Consider the following 21,531-nt stretch of genomic DNA (forward strand, 5'->3'; position numbering starts at 1 on the left):
CGAATCATTTTTCCAGCTAAATGTATCAGATGTACTGGAATATTGTTGTAACTTTTGAATAAGTTCCCACACTTCTTTGTCATTCTTCCATTCCCCCCTTGCTTCATTTATCCAATCTGGTTGGATAATAGAAATGGCGCCCAACAATGCTTCCACATCCTTATCCTTTCTTGAGAGTGCATCTGCTACAACATTTTGCTTCCCTTTTTTGTAGATGATTTCAAAGTCATAACCCAAAATATTTTTGACCCAATTTTGTTGTTCTTCACAGGATAATCTTTGTTCTAAGAAGTATTTAAGGTTATCATGATTCGTTTTTACCTTGAAGTGTCTTTCCATTAGGTAGGGTCGCCATTTCTTAAGTGCATGTAGTATTGCCAACATTTCCTTCTCATAAATAGCTTTGTGTAAATACTTTCCCTTGATTGGACGAATTTTGAAAGCAATGGGTCTTTCATCTTGCATTAAAATAGCACCAATTCCATTTCTTGAAGCATCACATTCCATAATAAAGGTTTTTGTGAAGTTTGGTGTAGCTAAGATTGGTGCTTGGCACATTGCCTTTTTAAGATGTTCGAAGGCCTTTGTTGCTTCTAGAGTCCATGAAAATGCATCTTTCTTCAATAATGTTGTTAGAGGTGCTGCTATTTTCCCATAATTCTAAATGAACTTGTGATAATACCTTGTCAACCCGAGAAATCCTCGCAAATGCTTTATGGATGTTGGGATTTTCCATTCCTTAATGGCTTTAATTTTGCTAGGGTCTACCTTAACTCCTTCATGAGATACAATATGACCTAGATATTCCACCTCTTGTACTCTAAAGAAACATTTGGATCTTTTTGAATATAATTGTTTCTCCTCCAATAGTTGTAGCACCCTATCAACATGTTCAACATGATCCTTCCAACACTTGCTGTAGATTAGTATATCATCAAAAAATGCTAACACAAATTTTCTAAGGAAGGGTTTGAAAATGGAAATCATCAAACCTTGAAATGTAGAAGGTGCATTGGTAAGTCCAAAAGTCATGACCAAAAATTCATAGTGACCCTCATGAGTTCTAAATGCTATTTTTGGAATGTCTTCAGTCTTCATTCTGATTTGATGATATCTTGAACGAAGATCTAACTTGGTGAAGTAAATTGATCCATGCATTTCATCCAATAATTCGTCAATGATAGGAATGGGAAACTTATATTTAATAGTGAGTTTGTTGAGCTCCCTATAATCCGGACACATGCACCATGATCCATCCTTCTTGTGCACCAATACTACTGGAGTAGAGAAAGAACTTTGTCTAGGTTGAATTATACCAACCTCTGGCATTTCTGCAACCATACATTCAATTTCACTCTTTTGGGAATAGGGATATCTGTACGGCCTGATGTTTGGAGGAACACTTCCTGGAACCAAATGAATAGCATGATTGTGATCACGAATAGGAGGGAGACCTTTAGGAGTCTCAAATATCTTGGAATGATTGTCCAAGACTTTTTTGTGATCTAGATAAATAGATGATTTCTGTGTGGAAAAATCTAGCAAACATAATTGTGCAATTACACCTCATTGTTCCTTTTTTAGAAGCTTTGTCATACCGTTAGAGCTGATTATCTTTCCTGGTTTCCTAGCAATGCCCCTTAATTCAATTTCCTTTCCTTCCACATAAAATTTCATGAAAATTTCTTTAAAGTTAAAAGCTATTGTACACAAGGATTGTAGCCATTGAACTCCTAGTACAACATCAACACCTCCCATTGGAATGGAAAGCATTGGGCTATTCAATACATATTCTCCCATGGATAGCTTGATATTATGGCACTTTCCAGAGAAATTTATTGTTCCTCCACTTGCAACCATCACTTGACACTCTAGTGCTGGATATAGGAAGAAATTCAATTCTTTTGCTATCTTACAATGAATAAAATTGTGGGTACTTCCTGAATGAATCAACACTATTACCTTTTTCTTCTTGATATGTCCTTCTATCTTGATGGTTTGAGGAGTGGTAATTCTAGCCAATGCATTACAAGATATGGTCGGATTCATTCTTCTTTATCTAGGCTTTGTTCCTCGAGTATATCCTCTTCTTTTGACCTTTATTGTTCCTTTTCTTCTTCCTCTTCACAATCTATGTAGAATAATTTCTTCTCAGCACACTTATGACCTTTAGTGTATTTGCTATCGCAACTGTAACAAAGCCCTTTTGCTATTTTTTCTTCCAATTGTTGTGGTGTCAAACTTATAGGTTGTGGAAGGCTAGGGGCAACAATACTTCCATCTTTATAGTTGTGAGTGGTAGGCTTCCTGGTTGCCATAATTTTTCTTTCCATTTTTCTTGCTAACCTGAATGCCTTCTCCAATGAATCAGGTTCCCAAAGGTGAACATCATGTTGGATATTCTCCTTTAAAGTCCCTATGAACACATCAATCCTATGCTCCTCTGGAATATTGTTTACCCTTATGTTCAATTTTTGGAAATCCTCAATGTGCTCCATCATTAAACCCTTTTTTTTGAGACTTATCAATTGGCTAAAAAAGGTGTTGCTTTTTGTATCCTCATATTGTGCTATCATTTCTTCCATAAAAATTGCCCAAGTGATAATTTTTTACGAGAGCAAAGCCATTGATACCATACAAACTGATTTGGTTCCAAATATAAAGTTGCAATACGTACCTTTTGTGTGTTTTGCACATTATTGAGATCGAAAAATTGCTCCATCTGTAGTATCCATGCTGTGGGATCCTTGCCATCAAACTTCCTCATATCGATTTTTGGAATATGGTGGGTCTTCGATCAAACATTAGAGTCTATCAAATCATGATTAACATGAGATTCCTTTACTACCCTTTCACCATTAGTGACCATTTCTTGTAGCAACTTATTCAAATTTATCTTCAATTCTTCCATCTTGTCATCTTGCCATCCATCTTAGCACCCATGCCATTCATCTTAGCTTCCATGCCATTGATCTTAGTTTCCACACCATTCATCTTAGCTTCCACGCCATTCATCTTGGCTTCCACACCTTTTATCTTAGATTCCACACAATTTATCTTAGCTTCTATTAGCTTTTGTGAGAGTGACATTTGTTGCACTTGGTTTTGTAATTTTGATATATCACGTAGCATTTCTTCCTCTTCTTCATGGGTCATGCTAGACCTTTCAGGTTGTTTACTAGGTGTTTCCATTTTCTTTCTTCAGGGCATTAATTATCGATAATAATTCTTCACTATTCCATTTGAATTCCTTCAAACTAATTTTTCAAACCAAGTTTATGCAAATATTAAAAAAATACACACCTTTTTTTCACTTTGTAGGCACTCGATATTGAGTATGATGTATCTCTGTAATTGCAGATCTTTCAGTTCTGAAATTGTGACCTGCTATAGCCCTCTATGTCCTCTTTCCAATGCCACCAATCTGATCGAATTTAGATTCTCTGTTATGAAACCAGCTCAAGAAAAGATAGAAAAGATAGATCAACACCTTAGAATTCAGCCTCTTCGAGGGGGCAACCTCCTTTACATGACATAAATGAATAATTATTCGATGATACAAATGACAAAACCTCCTTTTTATATATAGGAGTCTAAGGGGTCACAATATAATCCAGCCGACCTAACAATAATAATATAAAGCCACAAAAATAACAATAGAGGGATTCTATGGGGCACAGAAATAACAATATGGGGTTAATAGGGGCACAACAATATAAATAAGGGGTATAACTACAATAGTAATGGGGTAATCACTAGTATTATAGGGACCCAACATGCCCCTCTCCTTCAAAAAAGTGTTGTCCTCAACGCTTTAGTAGTTCTGGATACTTCTGCATAAAATTCTCATCCTCCCATGTGGAATCTTCAGCGGATAAGTTCTTCCACTTGATAAGATACTCTGAAATTGATCGATTTCGTAGCTGTCGAGTTCTTGTTTCTGTGACTGCTTCCGGTTCCAATATAATTTTTCCTTCCTCGTCAAGTTTTGGCAATATTGTTTGAATTGGGAGCTTGTCACCTATAACCTTCTTTAAACATGAAACATGGAAAACTGGGTGCAATCGAGAAGCTGCAGGAAGCTCCAATTTGTATGCCATAGTACCAATCTTTTGCAACACCTTGTACGGACCATAATACTTTGGTGATAATTTATTATCCTTCTTAGCTTGCTTTAGGGACATTTGCTTATATGGTTGTAGCCATAGGAATACCCAATCACCTACATCAAAACTTCTTTCACTACGATGTTGATCTGCCTGTTGTTTCATTCTACTTTGTGCCAACACGAGGTTATCATTTAAGAGTTGGAGGACTTGTTGTTGATGTTCGATGTGATGTTCCACTACCTGAACCTTAGAATTTTCTCTTAAATATGATGTGATGGATGGTGGTTGATACCCATAAAGTGCCATAAATGGGGCCATTTTTGTTGCTGTATGGAAGGAAGTGTTATACCACCATTCAGCCAGAGGCAACCATTTGACCCATTGTGTCTGTTTATCAGATACAAAGCAACAAATATATCCTTCCAAACATTTGTTTACTATCTCAGTTTGCCCATCAGATTGAGGATGATAAGATAAGCTATGAGCTAACTGAGTACCAAGACAAGAAAATAATTCTATCCAAAAATTTCTAGTGAAAATGGGATCTCTGTCACTTACAATAATCTTTGGGTTTCCATGTAGCTTTTGAATTGTTTCCATAAATGCAGTAGAAACTATACTGGCTTTAAATGGATGTGATAATGCACAAAAGTGTGCATACTTGGTAAGTCTGTCAACTACCACCATGATGACACTCTTTCCCTCAGACTTGGGTAAACCTATGATAAAATCCATTGAAACCTCCTCCCAACGTTGGCTTGGAATGGATAAAGGTTGTAATAGACCCGGTGTCTTAATTGTTTCAACTTTATTTTGTTGGCAAACCAAAATTCCGCCACAAACTTTTGAATATCTGATTTAAGGCCATCCCAAAAAAAATCCTTCTTAACCCTGTGTTAAGTTTTTTAAAATCCTGAGTGCCCTCCTAAGGGAGAAGTGTGCAATTCCATAAGAATATTTTGTTTTAGCTGGGAATTCTTACAGAGGTATAAGCAATCTTTGTACCATAACGAATCATTTTGCCAGCTAAATGTATCAGAAGTACTGGAATCTTGTTGTAGCTTTTGAATAAGTGCCCACACTTCTTCGTCATTCTTCCATTCCTCCCTTGCTTCGTTTATCCAATCTGGTTGGATAATAGAAATGGCACACAACAATGCTTCCACATCCTCATCCTTTCTTGAGAGTGCATCTACCACCACATTTTGCTTCCCTTTTTTGTAGATGATTTCAAAGTCATAACCCAACATCTTTGTGACCCACTTTTGTTGCTCTTCAGAGGATAATCTTTGTTCTAAAAAGTATTTAAGGCTATCATGATCCGTTTTTACCTTGAAGTGTCTTCCCATTAGGTAGGGTCGCCATTTCTTAAGTGCATGGAGTATTGCCAACATTTCCTTCTCATAAATAGCTTTGTTTAAAAACTTTCCCTTGATTGGACGACTTTCAAAAGCAATGGGTCTTTCATCTTGCATTAGAACAGCACCAATTCCATTTCCTGAAGCATCACATTCCACAATAAAGGTTTTTGTGAAGTCCGGTGTAGCTAAGACCGGTGCTTGGCACATTGCCTCTTTAAGATGTTCAAAGGCCTTTGTTGCTTCCGGAGTCCATGAAAATGAATCTTTCTTCAATAATGTTGTTAGAGCTAGTGCTATTCTCCCATAATTCTTAACAAACTTGCGATAATACCCTGTCAACCCAAGAAATCCTCGCAGATGCTTTATGGATGTGGGGATTTTCCATTCCTTAATGGCTTTAATTTTGCTAGGGTCTACCTTAACTCCTTCATGAGATACAATATGACCCAAATATTCCACCTCCTGGACTCCAAAGAAACATTTGGATCTTTTTGCATATAATTGTTTCTCCTCCAATAGTTGTAGCACCCTGTCAACATGTTCAACATGATCCTTCCAAGACTTGCTGTAGATTAGTATATCATCAAAAAATACTAACACAAATTTTCTAAGGAATGGTTTGGAAAATGAATTCATCAAACCTTGAAATGTTGAAGGTGCATTGGTAAGGCCAAAAGGCATGACCAAAAATTCATAATGACCCTCATGAGTTCTAAATGTCATTTTCGGAATGTCTTCAATCTTCATTCTGATTTGATGATATCCCGAATGAAGATCCAACTTGGTGAAGTAAATTGATCCATGCAATTCATCCAGTAATTCATCAATGACAGGAATGGGGAACTTATCTTTAATAGTGAGCTTGTTGAGCTCCCTATAATCCGGACACATGCGCCATGATCCATCCTTCTTGTGCACCAATACTACTGGAGCTGAGAAAGAACTTTGACTCGGTTGAATTATACCAACCTCTAGCATTTCTGCAACCATATGTTCAATTTCACTTTTTTGGACATAATGATATCTGTACGGCCTGATGTTTGGAGGAAGACTTCCTGGAATCAGATGAATAGCATGATCATGATCACGCATAGGTGGGAGACCTCTGGGAGTCTCAAATACTTTGGAATGATTTCCCAGGACTTTTTGGAGATCTGGAGAAATAGATGATTCCAATGTGGAAACATCTAGCAAACATAATTGTGCAATTACACCTCTTTGCTTCTTTTTTAGAAGCTTTGTCATGCCATTAGAGCTGATTATCTTTCCTGGTTTCCCTGCAATACCCCTTAATTCAACTTCCTTTCCTTCCGTAGAAAATTTGATGAAAATTTCTTGAAAATTAAAAGCTATTGTACCCAAGGATTGTAGCCATTGGACTCCTAGTACAACATCAACACCTCCCATTGGAATGGAAAGCATTGGGCTAGTCAATACATATTCTCCCATGGATAGCTTGATATTATGGCACTTTCCAGAGCAATTTATTGTTCCTCCATTTGCAATCATCACTTGACACTCTGGTGCTGGATATAGGAAGCAATTCAATTCTTTTGCTACCCTACAATGAATAAAATTGTGGGTGCTTCCTGAATCAATCAACACTATTACCTTTTTCTTCTTGATTTGTCCTTCTATCTTGATGGTTTGAGGAGTGGTAATTCCCGCCAATGCATTACAAGATATGGTCAGATTTATTTGTTCTTCATCTAGGCTTTGTTCCTGGAGTATATCCTCTTCTTTTGACCTTTCTTGCTCCTTTTCTTCTTCCTCTTCACAATCTATGTAGAATAATTTCTTCTCAGCACACTTATGACCTTTTGTGTATTTGCTATCACAATTGTAACAAAGCCCTTTTGCTCTTTTTTCTTCCAATTGTTGTGGTGTCAACCTTGTAGGTTGTGGAAGACTAGGGGCAACAACACTTCCGTCTTTATAGTTGTGAATGGTATGCTTCCTAGTTGCCATAATTTTGCTTTCCATTTTTCTTGCTAACCTGAATGCCTTTAATGAATTAGGTTCCCAAAGGCAAACATCATGTTGGATATTATCCTTTAAAGACCCTATGAACACATCAATCCTATGCTCCTCTGGAATATCTTTTACCCTTATGTTCAATTTTTGGAACTCCTCAATGTGCTCCATTATTGAACCCTTTTGTTTGAGACTTATCAATTGGCTTAAAAAAGTGTTGCTTTTTGTATCCTCATAATGTGCTATCAATTCTTCCGTAAAAATTGCCCAAGTGATAAATTGTTTACGAGAACAAAGCCATTGATACCATACAAACTGATTTGGTTCCAAATATACAGTTGTCATACGTACCTTTTGTGCGTTTTGCACATTATTGAGATCGAAGAATTGCTCCATCTATAATATCCATGTGGCGGGATCCTTGCCATCAAACTTCCTCATATCGATTTTTGGAATATGGTGATTCTTCGATCCAACATTAGCATCTATGGAATCATGATTAACATTTCTTTTGTTCTCATCATGAGTTTCCTTTACTACCTTTTCACCATTAGTAAGTATTTCTTGTAGAAAATTTGTCAAATCTGTCTTCAAATCTACCATGCCTGTCTTCAAATTTGTGTTCAAATCTATCTTCAAATTGTCCATCTTAGCTTCCATGCCATTCATCTTAGCTTCCACGCCATTTATCTTAGCTTCTGTTAACTTTTGTGAGCGTGACATTTGTTGCACTTGTTCTTGTAATTTTGATATATCATGTAGCATTTCTTCCTCTTCTTCATGAGTCATGATAGAACTTTAAGTTTCCTTACTAGGTGTTTGCATTTTCTTTCCTCGGGCCATCAGTTACCGATAATAATGCTCTACTGTGCCCTTTGAATTCCTTCAAAATAAATTTTCAAACCAAACTTAAGAAAAAATTTAAAAAAATCTACACACCTTTTTTCACTTTGTAGGAGCTTGATATTGCCTCTGATGTATCTCTGTACTTTCCAATCATCTAGTTCTGAATTTGTGACCTGTAGTAGCTCTCTATGTCCTCTTTCCAATGCCTCTAGTCTGATCCAAATTGGATTCTCCAAGAAAGAGTTATGCACAATCTCCCAAGATGACTTGATTATAGACCTTTCCAGAAGAGCGAACTTGTATGAAGTGCCACGTGTACAATTTTCGATCTTTGGTTCTGAACAAGATATACAAGAAACTATAGTCCGTCCTCTTTCTGTAACTTCTTACGATTTCAATCTGATTCCCAGAGAGAAAGTTATGACGATTTTTCCCAGGTCACCTGTTTTGAATGTAATTCAGGAGTCTGCAAAAAGACCAACTTCCTCAAATCATATCTCTGCAAATAGCACGCGAAAAGCTCTGAAATTCGGACCCAAGGTTCAACGCGATTTCTTCTCAAATGTGTTTTTTTGCGACTTCTGAAATGTCACAGAAAAAAGTTATAGTGAAAATGCCACGATGACCTGTTTGGAGCAGTGAAACCCTAGAATCCAAAGCTCTGATACCAAATGTTATGAAACCAGCTCAAGAAAAGATAGAAAAGATAGATCAACGCCTTAGAATTCAGCCTCTTCGAGGGGGCAACCTCCTTTACATTACATAAATGAACAATTATTCGATGATACAAATGACAAAACCTCCTTTCTATATATAGGAGTCTAAGGAGTCACAATATAATCCAGCCGACCTAACAATAATAATATAAAGCCACAAAAATAACAATAGAGGGATTTTATGGGGCACAGAAATAACAATATGGGGGTAATAGGAGCACAACAATATAAATAAGGGGTATAACTACAATAGTAATGGGGTAATCACTAGTATTATAGGGACCCAACATTCTCCAAGAAAGAGTTATGCACAATCTCCCAAGATGACCTGATTATGTACCTTTTCAGAAGAGCGAACTTGTATGAGGTGCCACGTGTCACTGTTTTGACCTTCGGGTCTAAAAAATATACACAAGAAACTATAGTCGGTCCTCTTTCTATAACTTCTTACGAAATTGCAATATGATGCTCAAAACAAAAGTTATGACGATTTTCCCAAGGTCACCTGTTTGGAATGTAATTCAAGAGTCTGCAAAAATACCAACTTCCTCAGATCATATCTCTACAAATATAGTGTGAAAAGCTTTGAAATTTGGATCCTAGGTTCAACGCGATTTCATCTCAAATGGGTTTTTTTTTCACTTTTGAAACATCACAGAAAAAGAGTTATAGTGAAAATACCATGATGACCTATTTGGAGCAACGAAACCTAGAATCCAAATCTCTGATACCAAATGTTATGAAACCAGCTCACAAAAAGATAGAAAAGATAGATCAACGCCTTGGAATTCAGCCTCTTTGAGGGGGCAACCTCCTTTACATTACATAAATGAACAATTCTTGGATGATTCAAATGACAAAACCTCCTTTCTATACATAGGAGTCTAAGGAATCACAATATAACCAAGCTGACCTAACAATAATAATATAAAGGCACAAAAATAACAATAGAGGGAATCTATGGGGCACAGTAATAAAACTATGGGGACAATAGGGGCACAACAATATTAATAAGGAATAGAACTACAATAGTAATGGGGGCATAATTAGTATTATAGGGACCTAACAGTCCAAAATGGTCCACGTTTGATCTGTGGCCTTTAATTGAATAGGTTCATAACGTATCAAATGGACATCAATTGCCAGTTTTTCAACAAGAAACAATTTGTAGCTGGAAACAACAAAATTCAAAATATACAATAATAGTAACACTACATAGAATATATGGACTCAACAACCATAACATGCAATGATATTTTTTGAAATTCAAGTAACAAATCATGTATCAATACCTCCTCGCCCCCATAATAGAGTTGAAGTCCGACCATAACCATGAGTCATGCCTTTAATATTTTGGCATATTTGGCAGGATTAAGAGATAAGGTAGTATTAATCAAGCATGGTAGGATAATTGTCACAAACAAAAATGGAAGACGGGCAATATCTGTGGCACACGAGATAATCATTAAGCCCTTTATTAATCGTGAGGTGCAATGATGAGGTTGATTATTATAATACATATATTATGAGAGAAAAACAAAGACATGCAAAGTTTTTTAGGAACGACAGATGGGTGAAAATAATATTTTCCTGAGTATTTTTAGAGAAAAAAAGAAATAAATTGATTAGAATACTAAATTTCCGAAAAGTTTATATCCTTGATATGCATAATTATAATTCGTTTCTCATGGAAAACCAACATCACCACCTTCTAGGGGGGTTCTATAAAATTCCATAATAAGTCTAATGCTCTTCCTTTATTAATTTTGAGGAGACAAAATAGCCAACTTAAATTCTAATATTTAAATTTACTTTAATACCATAGGCATGTCCTCTGCTGCCAACATGCATCCATAGCCTCGATACAATTTCCTTTTAACCCATTGGGGTTCTAGTATCCCACTTACTAGGAAACATTCATAACTTTTTCATTTTTATGAAGCATCTACAGAAGGCCATTGTTCTGGCATGGTAACTAGTTAATAATAATTCCATTCATATGAGCTAATGAGGTGAACAAGTGGGCTTGTGATGAGACCTGTTGTCCTTGGACCCGAAGACCAAAGGCCATTACCATAGCTTCGTAACCAGGAGTGGTAATGTCACTCCACTAAATCCTATGGTCATGGTAGGTCAGCTTGTGATGAGACCTCCTATCCTCTATTTGATATTCACTTTGCTTTGTTATGATTATTTTTAATCATAAAGGATTACTTAGTGAATGTGGTGACATATCAACTCCTTAAGAGTTAGGGATGGTGTGAAAACTATTATAATAATTACTTTTCTTCTCACTAATTTTGTCTACAAAACTATTTTTGAAAAAGATCATAGAATTATTAAAAATTGGAGTGAAATAAAGCTCCTTAAGTGGTGATAGAGGAAATGCATCATGAGTATTTTTACAGATTTCTTACAAGATTAGGATAGTTAAAAATTAAGGAATTTCAGAATCCTAATAATGATTTCTTCTAAAACATTCTCCTATGATAATCATTAGGCAATTTGGTTGTCAAACCATCATATCGAAAGAGGGCTTAAAATATTCCTTACCCTAAAGAAATATAAATATTAACAAACTAGGGAAATAGTAATCACGTCTTAGGAAACAACAACTGTGGTTAAGGAAATATCAATTATTATGACAGGTGTTGTGATTCAGGAAACAACAACTGTGACTATAGAAACAACAACTATGATTAAGGAAATGACAAATATAATTAAGGAGACAACAACTATGACTAAGGAAACAACAACTTTGATTAAGAAAACAATAATTGTAATTAAGGAAACAACAACTGTAATTAAGGAAACAAAAACTGTAACTAAGTAAACGTAAATTGTAATTATATTATAACAATGTCATTTTCATAAAAATATTCATGATGTTTTCCCAAAGTGAAAAGTGCATACGTACCATAAAAAGATAAAATTTATTTACAATATGTATAGAATGAAAGAGATTTCAAAAAAACGTTTCCCTGGTTGTGACTGCGAGGACATTTCCCCGATCAGCTATAACCTCCAAATTCACGTTATTATTCATGAAGAAAAGATTCTCCTGTAAGTGGTTTCTGATATAGACAAAGTCAATGCCCATTAGAAAGGAAATAAATGCCAAAACTATCAATCGTACAGAGGTACATTGTTCCATTGTCATAAACTTTAGTAAGATTGTGAGAGATTTTTCAGCGAAAATCACATGGAGTATCATTTGTTGACACGTTTCGAACCAACTAGTGTGGTTCATCGTCAGGACAAGTTGAAGAACACATCCAGCTTAGCATGATAAATAGCCTGAGCAGAGTCTCCAATGGCTAGATTGATTAACGGCTAATTTTGACCTTAGGAGCCAGGTCAAAATTATAATTTATTAATTTAATATTTTTACTATTATTATTATTATTTTTCTATGGAAATAAGTTAAATTAGGTAAATGGTTGGTTTTAAAAAGGAATTTATTTATAAAAATTAATAAATATAATTATAATACTAGGTTACTAAAAGTTAGGATTAATCATTTCAATGGTTGATTTGAAAAGAAAAGAAAATTTATTTATTTATTTAAATTATTTAATAATTAATATTGGTATTATACATATATATAAATATTTTTATACTTAAAAACATAATAATAGGTTGACGAGTATTTTTATTCAATCATAATTTAATGGTTAGTTTATTCAAAAGATGTTACGTTAGTTAGAAAATTAGTTAAAATAAATTAGACTAGAAATTCAACGTAAAATTAGTTATATAAAGGACCTTAAGGTAATGTAAAATATATATAAAATTAATTGAAAAGGGAACTGATTTCTAAGTACTATTAAAGTTAAAAGCAAATTGGAAAAAAGTAATATTAAAATTTTAAAATAAATAAAAGGGGAACAATAATTAAATAATATTAAATAATATTAAATAAATAAAAACCAGTTCAAAATAATGTTAGTTAATAATAATAATAATAATAATAAAAAATAAATAAATAAATAATAAATAATAAATAATAAATAAATAAATAAATAAATTAAAATAAATAAAATAAATAAAAAATAAAAATAAAAATAAAAATTAAAATAAAATTAAAATTAAAAATTAAAAATAATAATAATAATAATAATAATAATAATAATAATAATAATAATAAATAAAAAAAAATAAATAAAAATAAAAAATAAAATAATAAAAATATAAATAAAGAAATATAAATAATAAATAAATAAGTAAATAAATAAATAAGTAAAAATGAAATAAAGTAATAATAATTAAAAATAAAGATAAAAGAAAAAACCTAAAGAGGAGGGCGGAAAAACGACTAGGACGAGAGTGCAGGGACCCAACACCTACTGACTTTCCAACCATCCTCTCTATTGAGATTGCTTGGTCTCTTTTCAATCTCAAGCGCTTCCCTAAATTTTCGATGATGGAAATGCGAGACCTTAGCAATAACACTAGCCTCCTCAATACAAACATGATGATTGGTTTTCTCAGCATGTTCAGCTAAAGCGGAAGACTTAGCTCTCCTATGCCTAAGATCCGCTGCGTGCTCGCTAATCCTTTGATTAATGGAGCGACCAGTCTCCCCAATATAGGGGGTCCCACAGGAACAAGGGATCAGATAAACGCCCTTCATGTCCTTAGGGTCGATCGGATCCTTCACAGATTTGAGGGACATACGAATGGTGTTCAGGGGCCTAAAGGTCACAGGGATACTATGCTTCCTGAGAATCCTTCCAATTCTATCGGTGGTCCCCTGAACATACGGAAGATGGACACCAGGAATTCGCTCTTTCGGTTCTCTTTTAGATAGAGAATTCCTGTAAGCTTTAAGGAAAGCCCTTTGACCCATGTATCTACTATAACCATTCTCAACAAAGACATCAAGCAAATGGGATTTTTCTTTCTCAAAGCTCTTCTTGTTCGAGATCCTTAGGGCCCGAGTAGCAAGGGTATTGAGAACACCCATCTTTTGAGCCGGGAAATGGTGGGAACTGGCATGAAGATACTGTTCCGTATGAGTTTTCTTTCGAAAAACTTGATGGGCGAGGGAACCATCACTATTCTTCGAAATAAGAATATCAAGGAATGGAAGGCATCCATCAACTTCCTGCTCCTTAGTGAACTTAATGGCTGAGGATTTCTTGTTGAGATGATCAAAGAAGAGATCAAGCTCATCCTGGCCATGATACTGTTGGGCAATTTATTGGACTTAAATTGCTGCATAAATTATCGACCAGGGAAACGCGTGAGCTTGTGATGATGCCAGCAAAATATATGCAGGAGTAGGCAACTAACTCTATGTCTAACTAAGTAATTTATGATTCAATATAATATGCAAGGGAAGAGGCTCCTAACTAAGGAGGTCCTGGTTGTCCTTCCCTACAGTATCATAGAGAAATCATTGATTACATAAAACTAGAAACTTGAAATAAAGACAAGAGAATGAACTTAATTGTTGTTCAGATTCAAGTAGAGAGAGAGACTAACTTAGTCTCTTGATTGTCCTCTCATGTACTAATCCAAACTAAACTAAGATTCATTCACAAGCATAAGAAATGAAATAACTTGAAACATGAAAGCAAAAGGATGAATTTCAATTACCATATAAATCAATGGAGAGAGAGCCTAACTTAGACTCTTGGTATCTCCTCATATGATACTTGAAACATAAAAGCAAAAGAATGAATTTCAATTATCATACAAATCAAATAGAGAGAGAGAGCCTAACTTAGACCCTTAGTTGTCCTCTCATATGCTGATTAGATGCTAATTTAAAACTCATTCATCAATCATAAACAAATCGTCAAACATCAAACATCTAAGCAATTAAATGAAATAAGATCTAATATGAAATAACATGTTTCTTTCATCCTTTTAGAGTGAGCTCAATTCTCTTAAGAACAAGACAAATTATTCCATATACTACATTAAGGAAAATTAAATCTAAAACTACATAATGGAAATAAAACTACATAATGGAAATGTATGTAAAATGAAGCTTTATTCTATTCCATCATCAATTGGATACATGCTCTAAGAGTCCTCCCTTTGGAATGGAGGAGGTACTCCTATTTATACAATAGAATGAGATAACAAACTCATAATGATGATCCACTAATCTCTCTTTTAGTTCCATACATTTCTCAACCATCTAGACACATAACCCTATCCTCCATGATCTCCTCCATGAGGTCCATGATTTTCTCCATGATCTTTTCCATGAGGCTTATCTTATCAAATTCGAATTTGATCATTCAAGGCCACATAAAGATGCCCTGGAAGCTTCCTTTGTGCCTACACATGTCAAAAAACTCATTCTAATTGTTAGGTATAAGTATAAGCATTTTATTTTCTAAAGTTTAGCCATAAATTCACTTAAAAATGTTAAGAATTAATAAACTTTGGAAAAGCATATTTATAACCCAATAATGAGGCAAATGGAATGATGTGGAGGTGGAATGGAGGTGACATGAAGGTAAGATGTGAAGATATTGGTGAATAATGGAGTGAAAATAGGGACAATTTTGAGGCCCAACAGAGACCAAATGACATTGGTGTCATCCACATACCTTCTCCACAGTTTGGGCAAGAGCTGGGAAGAGTTCAGAGCCTTGGACTCAAAATCCTCCATAAACAGGTTCGCAACAGCAGGGGAAAGGGGTGAGCCCATCGCAACCCCACAGGTCTGCTCGAAGAACTCTCCCTCAAAACTGAAGAAAGTGGAAGTGAGACAGATCTCAACCAACCTGGCCGTGTCAGGATCTGTTAGGCGGTTGATCACATCCAAGGCCTCATTAATAGGGATGCAAGTGAACAGGGAGACAACATAAAAAATAACAAGAATGTCCCCAGGATCAAGCTTAATGTCCTTTAGTTCTTCAATAAAGGAAGCAGAGTCTTTTACGAAGGACTCAGTACGACCAACTAAGGGCTTAAGCTTTAATGCAAGGAACTTCGCAAGAAGGCAGGTAGGGCCTCCAATGGTGTTGACGATGGGCCTTAAGGGGGCACCTTCCTTGTGAATCTTGGGGAGGCCATAGATTCTGGGGGTAATAGGGCTACTTTCAATGAGCTTATGGTGCAAGGAACTCAATGAGCCAATGGATTTAATGGCCACAGGCACATTTCGAGCCACCTTCTTCAAAGGATTTTTGGGAAGCGTTTTGTAGCTACCACTATTATGACGATGATCCAACATCTTGCTGCGGTAATCATCCCTGTTAAGAATGACGGCAGCCCCACCCTTGTCTGCCTTAAGAACAATGATATCTTTGTTCTGGTTTAAGGATCTGAGAGCTAAAGATTCTTCCTTGCTGATGTTACTCTTAGGTGGCTTAGCCTTTCTCAAGGCAACTGCACAATCCTGCCTAATAGTATCTTTGATCTTATCAAGAAAACTTCGGATCCCAAACTCAATATCACAGATAATGTCCTCCACATGGATTTTTCTAGGGGCTAAGGCAAAATTTAAACCCTTGCCCAAAACTTCAAAAACAGAAGGGGGAAAAAGAAACTGGAAAGATTAATAACCTTGTTATTAGAAGGAGAAATACTAGCAGCCCTTTTATTCCTATTATTTTTCAAGAAGCTTCTGTTAGTCTTGTCCATCCAATTATTATTAAAAATATTATCATTATTGATATCTTTATTACTAAAATGAGTATTATTATTATTAACACAATAACTATTACAATTATTATTATAAGTAATAATGTCACTTTTATTATTCATATTGTTATTATGCTTCATAACACCATTATTACGATTCTTAATGAATTTACCATTATTATAAATGTTATTATTATTATCATCCTTAATAAAGTTATTACCAATACGTTCATTACTTTTTATGTCACTATTATAATTCTTATTGCGTATATTAAAATTCTTATCAATATTAAATAATTTATCATTAACATGAGTGTTATTAATAACATTGTTATCCTTAATAACATTAATATCTTTAATCATCATGCGTTCATTACAGTCACTATTATAATTCTTATTACGTATATTAAAATTCTTATTAATATCATTATTATGAGTGCTATTCATATCATTGTTATCCTTAATAATATTAATATCTTTAGTCATCACGCGTTCATTACTGTTATTATAACTCTTATAATAAGAGCTGCTCCGCTTATTTATGAAATTAAGATTCCTATCAATGAAACCAGCTCTGACCTCAGGCGAAGCAACCCCCGTGGGATCTCCACAAATGAACGAAGAGCCGGGGACGGGGACGGGGATCGAATCATCGATAGCCTGTCCTTTGCTGGCTGCATCAAATCTGCTAATGCTTACCGGGAACACGGTTTTACCGGGCGACGAGGACGAGGAATTATCCAATGGCGACCTCGAATCAAAAGGCACCACGTTAACCAAACTCAACCGGTTTTGGGAGGCGGAGGATGTGTCGGTCGATATCGCAGTTGGATCCAAAACGTCCAAATCAGGCACAACACCACGGCTGCTACCTAAAGAAACGTGTTTAGGATCCCTGACAACAAGATCGAAGCATTTCCCCGCAACGTAGGTCCCAGGAATAACGCTGCCCTGAGAGACAAACATTATTTCATGCTCTGCGCAGAGAAGACCCTACTTACTCCCATTCGGTAAGACAGAACCTATTGCAGCTGAATGCAGGTCTGTAGAGAACGAAACGGCCTCATCAACGTGCGCTGAGGTATCTAGAGATTGGAAACCAGAGACTCCATCTGAGCGCTGAGGTATCCAGAGATTAATCCTAACTTTTAATAACCTAGTATTATAATTATATTTATTAATTTTTATAAATAAATTCCTATTTAAAACCAACCATTTACCTAATTTAACTTATTTCCATAGAAAAATAATAATAAAAATAGTAAAAATATTAAATTAATAAATTATAATTTTGACCTGGCTCCTAAGGTCAAAATTAGCCGTTAATCAATCTAGCCATTGGAGACTCTGCTCAGGCTATTTATCATGCTAAGCTGGATCTGTTCTTCAACTTGTCCTGACGATGAACCACACTAGTTGGTTCGAAACGCGTCGACAAATGATACTCCATGTGATTTTCGCTGAAAAATCTCTCACAATCTTGATATGGATCACAGAAGCCTGAACTCTATAATTGAATCCCTGCACGGAGATGCCATCGCACACAAGGTTCGTCGTTTTGAACGGGCTCGCTTGCAGGTTTCAAGGTTGAAATCAGATCTAGCTTTTCTTAAACGTTGCAGAGACTCCTCCATCATTCCTATCTTTGCCCGGATTAAGCACCGCCTTCACACTCCACGAAACCATCAGGTTTTCCTTAAGGCGAGTTTGGCATTAATAAGGGCGGAAATCAGTAGGGTCAGAAGATCCTTGAGTCAGCTTTCTCGGGTCCTTTTGGATTTGCATCTGGATCTTGGAAACTTATTTTCGGCCTCCCTTTGGGCCAGAATAGATGCCTGTTCTGCTTTGAAGTCTCTTCGGTTAGAGGAGATTCAGAAGCAGAAGCAAGCTTCTAAGTTTCTAAGACTAGCTGGTAATTCAGAGTCTCTTGATAGAGCCATGGGCGCTGCTTCCCATAGCCGTATCTCATCTGGGAAAATCTCTGCGTTGAATGACTGGTTATCTGGCCGCTCAGATGGAGTCTCTGGTTTCCAATCTCTGGATACCTCAGCGCACGTTGATGAAGCCGTTTCGTTCTCTACAGACCTGCATTCAGCTGCAATAGGTTCTGTCTTACTGGATGGGAGTAAGCAGGGTCTTCTCTGCGCAGAGCATGAAATAATGTTTGTCTCTCAGGGCAGCGTTATTCCTGGGACCTGCGTTACGGGGAAATGCTTCGATCCTGTTGCCGGGGATCCTAAACACGTTTCTTTAGGTAGCAGCCGTGGTGTTGTGCCTGATTTCGACGTTTCGGATCCAACTGCGATATCGACCGACGCATCCTCCGCCTCCCCAAACCGGTTGAGTTTGGTTAACGTGGTGCCTTTTGATTCGAGGTCGCCATTGGATAATTCCTCGTCCCCGTCGCCTGGTAAAACCGTGTTCCCGGTAAGCGTTAGCAGGTTTGATGCAGCCAGCAAAGGAGAGGCTATCGATGATTCGATCCCCGTCCCCGGCTCTTCGTTCAATTGTGGAGATCCCACGGGGGTTGCTTCGCCTGAGGTCAGCGCTGGTTTCGTTGATAGGAATCTTAATTTCATAAATAAGCGGAGCAGCTCTTATTATAAGAGTTATAATAACAGTAATGAACGCGTGATGATTAAAGATATTAATGTTATTAAGGATAACAATGATATGAATAGCACTCATAATAATGATATTGATAAGAATTTTAATATACGTAATAAGAATTATAATAGTGACTGTAATGAACGCGTGATGATTAAAGATATTAATGTTATTAAGGATAACAATGTTATTAATAACACTCATGATAATGATAAATTATTTAATATTGATAAGAATTTTAATATACGCAATAAGAATTATAATAGTGACATAAAAAGTAATGAACGTATTGGTAATAACTTTATTAAGGATGATAATAATAATAACACTTATAATAATGGTAAATTCATTAAGAATCGTAATAATGGTGTTATGAATCATAATAACAATATGAATAATAAAAGTGACATTATTACTTATAATAATAATTATAATAGTTATTGTGTTAATAATAATAATACTCATTTTAGTAATAAAGATATCAATAATGATAATATTTTTTATAATAATTGGATGGACAAGACTAGCAGAAGCTTCTTGAAAAATAATAGGAATAAAAGGGCTGCTAGTATTTCTCCTTCTAATAACAAGGTTATTAATCTTTCCAGTTTTTTTTTCCCCTTCTGTTTTTGAAGTTTTGGGCAAGGGTTTAAATTTTGCCTTAGCCCCTAGAAAAATCCCTGTGGAGGACATTATCTATGATATTGAGTTTGGGATCCGAAGTTTTCCTGATAAGATCAAAGATACTATTAGGCAGGATTGTGCAGTTGCCTTGAGAAAGGCTAAGCCGCCTAAGAGTAACATCAGCAAGGAAGAATCTTTAGCTCTCAGATCCTTAAACCAGAACAAGGATATCATTGTTCTTAAGGCAGACAAGGGTGGGGCTGCCGTCATTCTTAACAGGGATGATTACCGCAGCAAGATGTTGGATCATCTTCATAATAGTGGTAGCTACAAAAAGCTTCCCAAAAATCCTTTGAAGAAGGTGGCTCGAAATGTGGCTGTGGCCATTAAATCCATTGGCTCATTGAGTTCCTTGCACCATAAGCTCATTGAAAGCAGCCCTATTACCCCCAGAATCTATGGCCTCCCCAAGATTCACAAGGAAGGTGCCCCCTTAAGGCCCATCATCAACACCATTGGAGGCCCTACCTACCTTCTTGCGAAGTTCCTTGCGTTAAAGCTTAAGCCCTTAGTTGGTCGTACTGAGTCCTTCATAAAAGACTCTGCCTTTATTGAAGAACTAAAGGACATTAAGCTTGATCCTGGGGACATTCTTGTTAGTTTTGATGTTGTCTCCCTGTTCACTTGCATCCCTATTAATGAGGCCTTGGATGTGATCAACCGCCTAACAGATCCTGACACGGCCAGGTTGGTTGAGATCTGTCTCACTTCCACTTTCTTCAGTTTTGAGGGAGAGTTCTTCGAGCAGACCTGTGGGGTTGCGATGGGCTCACCCCTTTCCCCTATTGTTGCGAACCTGTTTATGGAGGATTTTGAGTCCAAGGCTCTGAACTCTTCCCGACTCTTGCCCAAACTGTGGAGAAGGTATGTGGATGACACCAATGTCATTTGGTCTCATGGCCAGGATGAGCTTGATCTCTTCTTTGATCATCTCAACAAGCAATCCTCAGCCATTAAGTTCACTAAGGAGCAGGAAGTTGATGGATGCCTTCCATTCCTTGATATTCTTATTTCGAAGAATAGTGATGGTTCCCTCGCCCATCAAGTTTTTCGAAAGAAAACTCATACGGAACAGTATCTTCATGCCAGTTCCCACCATTTCCTGGCTCAAAAGATGGGTGTTCTCAATACCCTTGCTACTCGGGCCCTAAGGATCTCGGACAAGAAGAGCTTTGAGAAAGAAAAATCCCATTTGCTTGATGTCTTTGTTGAGAATGGTTATAGTAGATACATGGGTCAGAGGGATTTCCTTAAAGCTTCCAGGAATTCTCTATCTAAAAGAGAACCGAAAGAGCGAATTCCTGGTGTCCATCTTTCGTATGTTCAGGGGACCACCGATAGAATTGGAAGGATTCTCAGGAAGCATAGTATCCCTATGACCTTTAGGCCCCTGAACACCATTCGTATGTCCCTCAAATCTGTGAAGGATCCGATCGACCCTAAGGACATGAAGGGCGTTTATCTGATCCCTTGTTCCTATGGAACCCCCTATATTGGGGAGACTGGTCGCTCCATTAATCAAAGGATTAGCGAGCACGCAGCGGATCTTAGGCATAGGAGAGCTAAGTCTTCCACTTTAGCTGAACATGCTGAGAAAACCAATCATCATGTTTGTATTGAGGAGGC

This window comes from Pinus tabuliformis, chromosome 6 (assembly GCF_031772625.1).
Source record: "Pinus tabuliformis cultivar Carrire ecotype Pingquan chromosome 6, CPIR1, whole genome shotgun sequence".
Lineage (NCBI taxonomy): Eukaryota > Viridiplantae > Streptophyta > Pinopsida > Pinales > Pinaceae > Pinus > Pinus tabuliformis.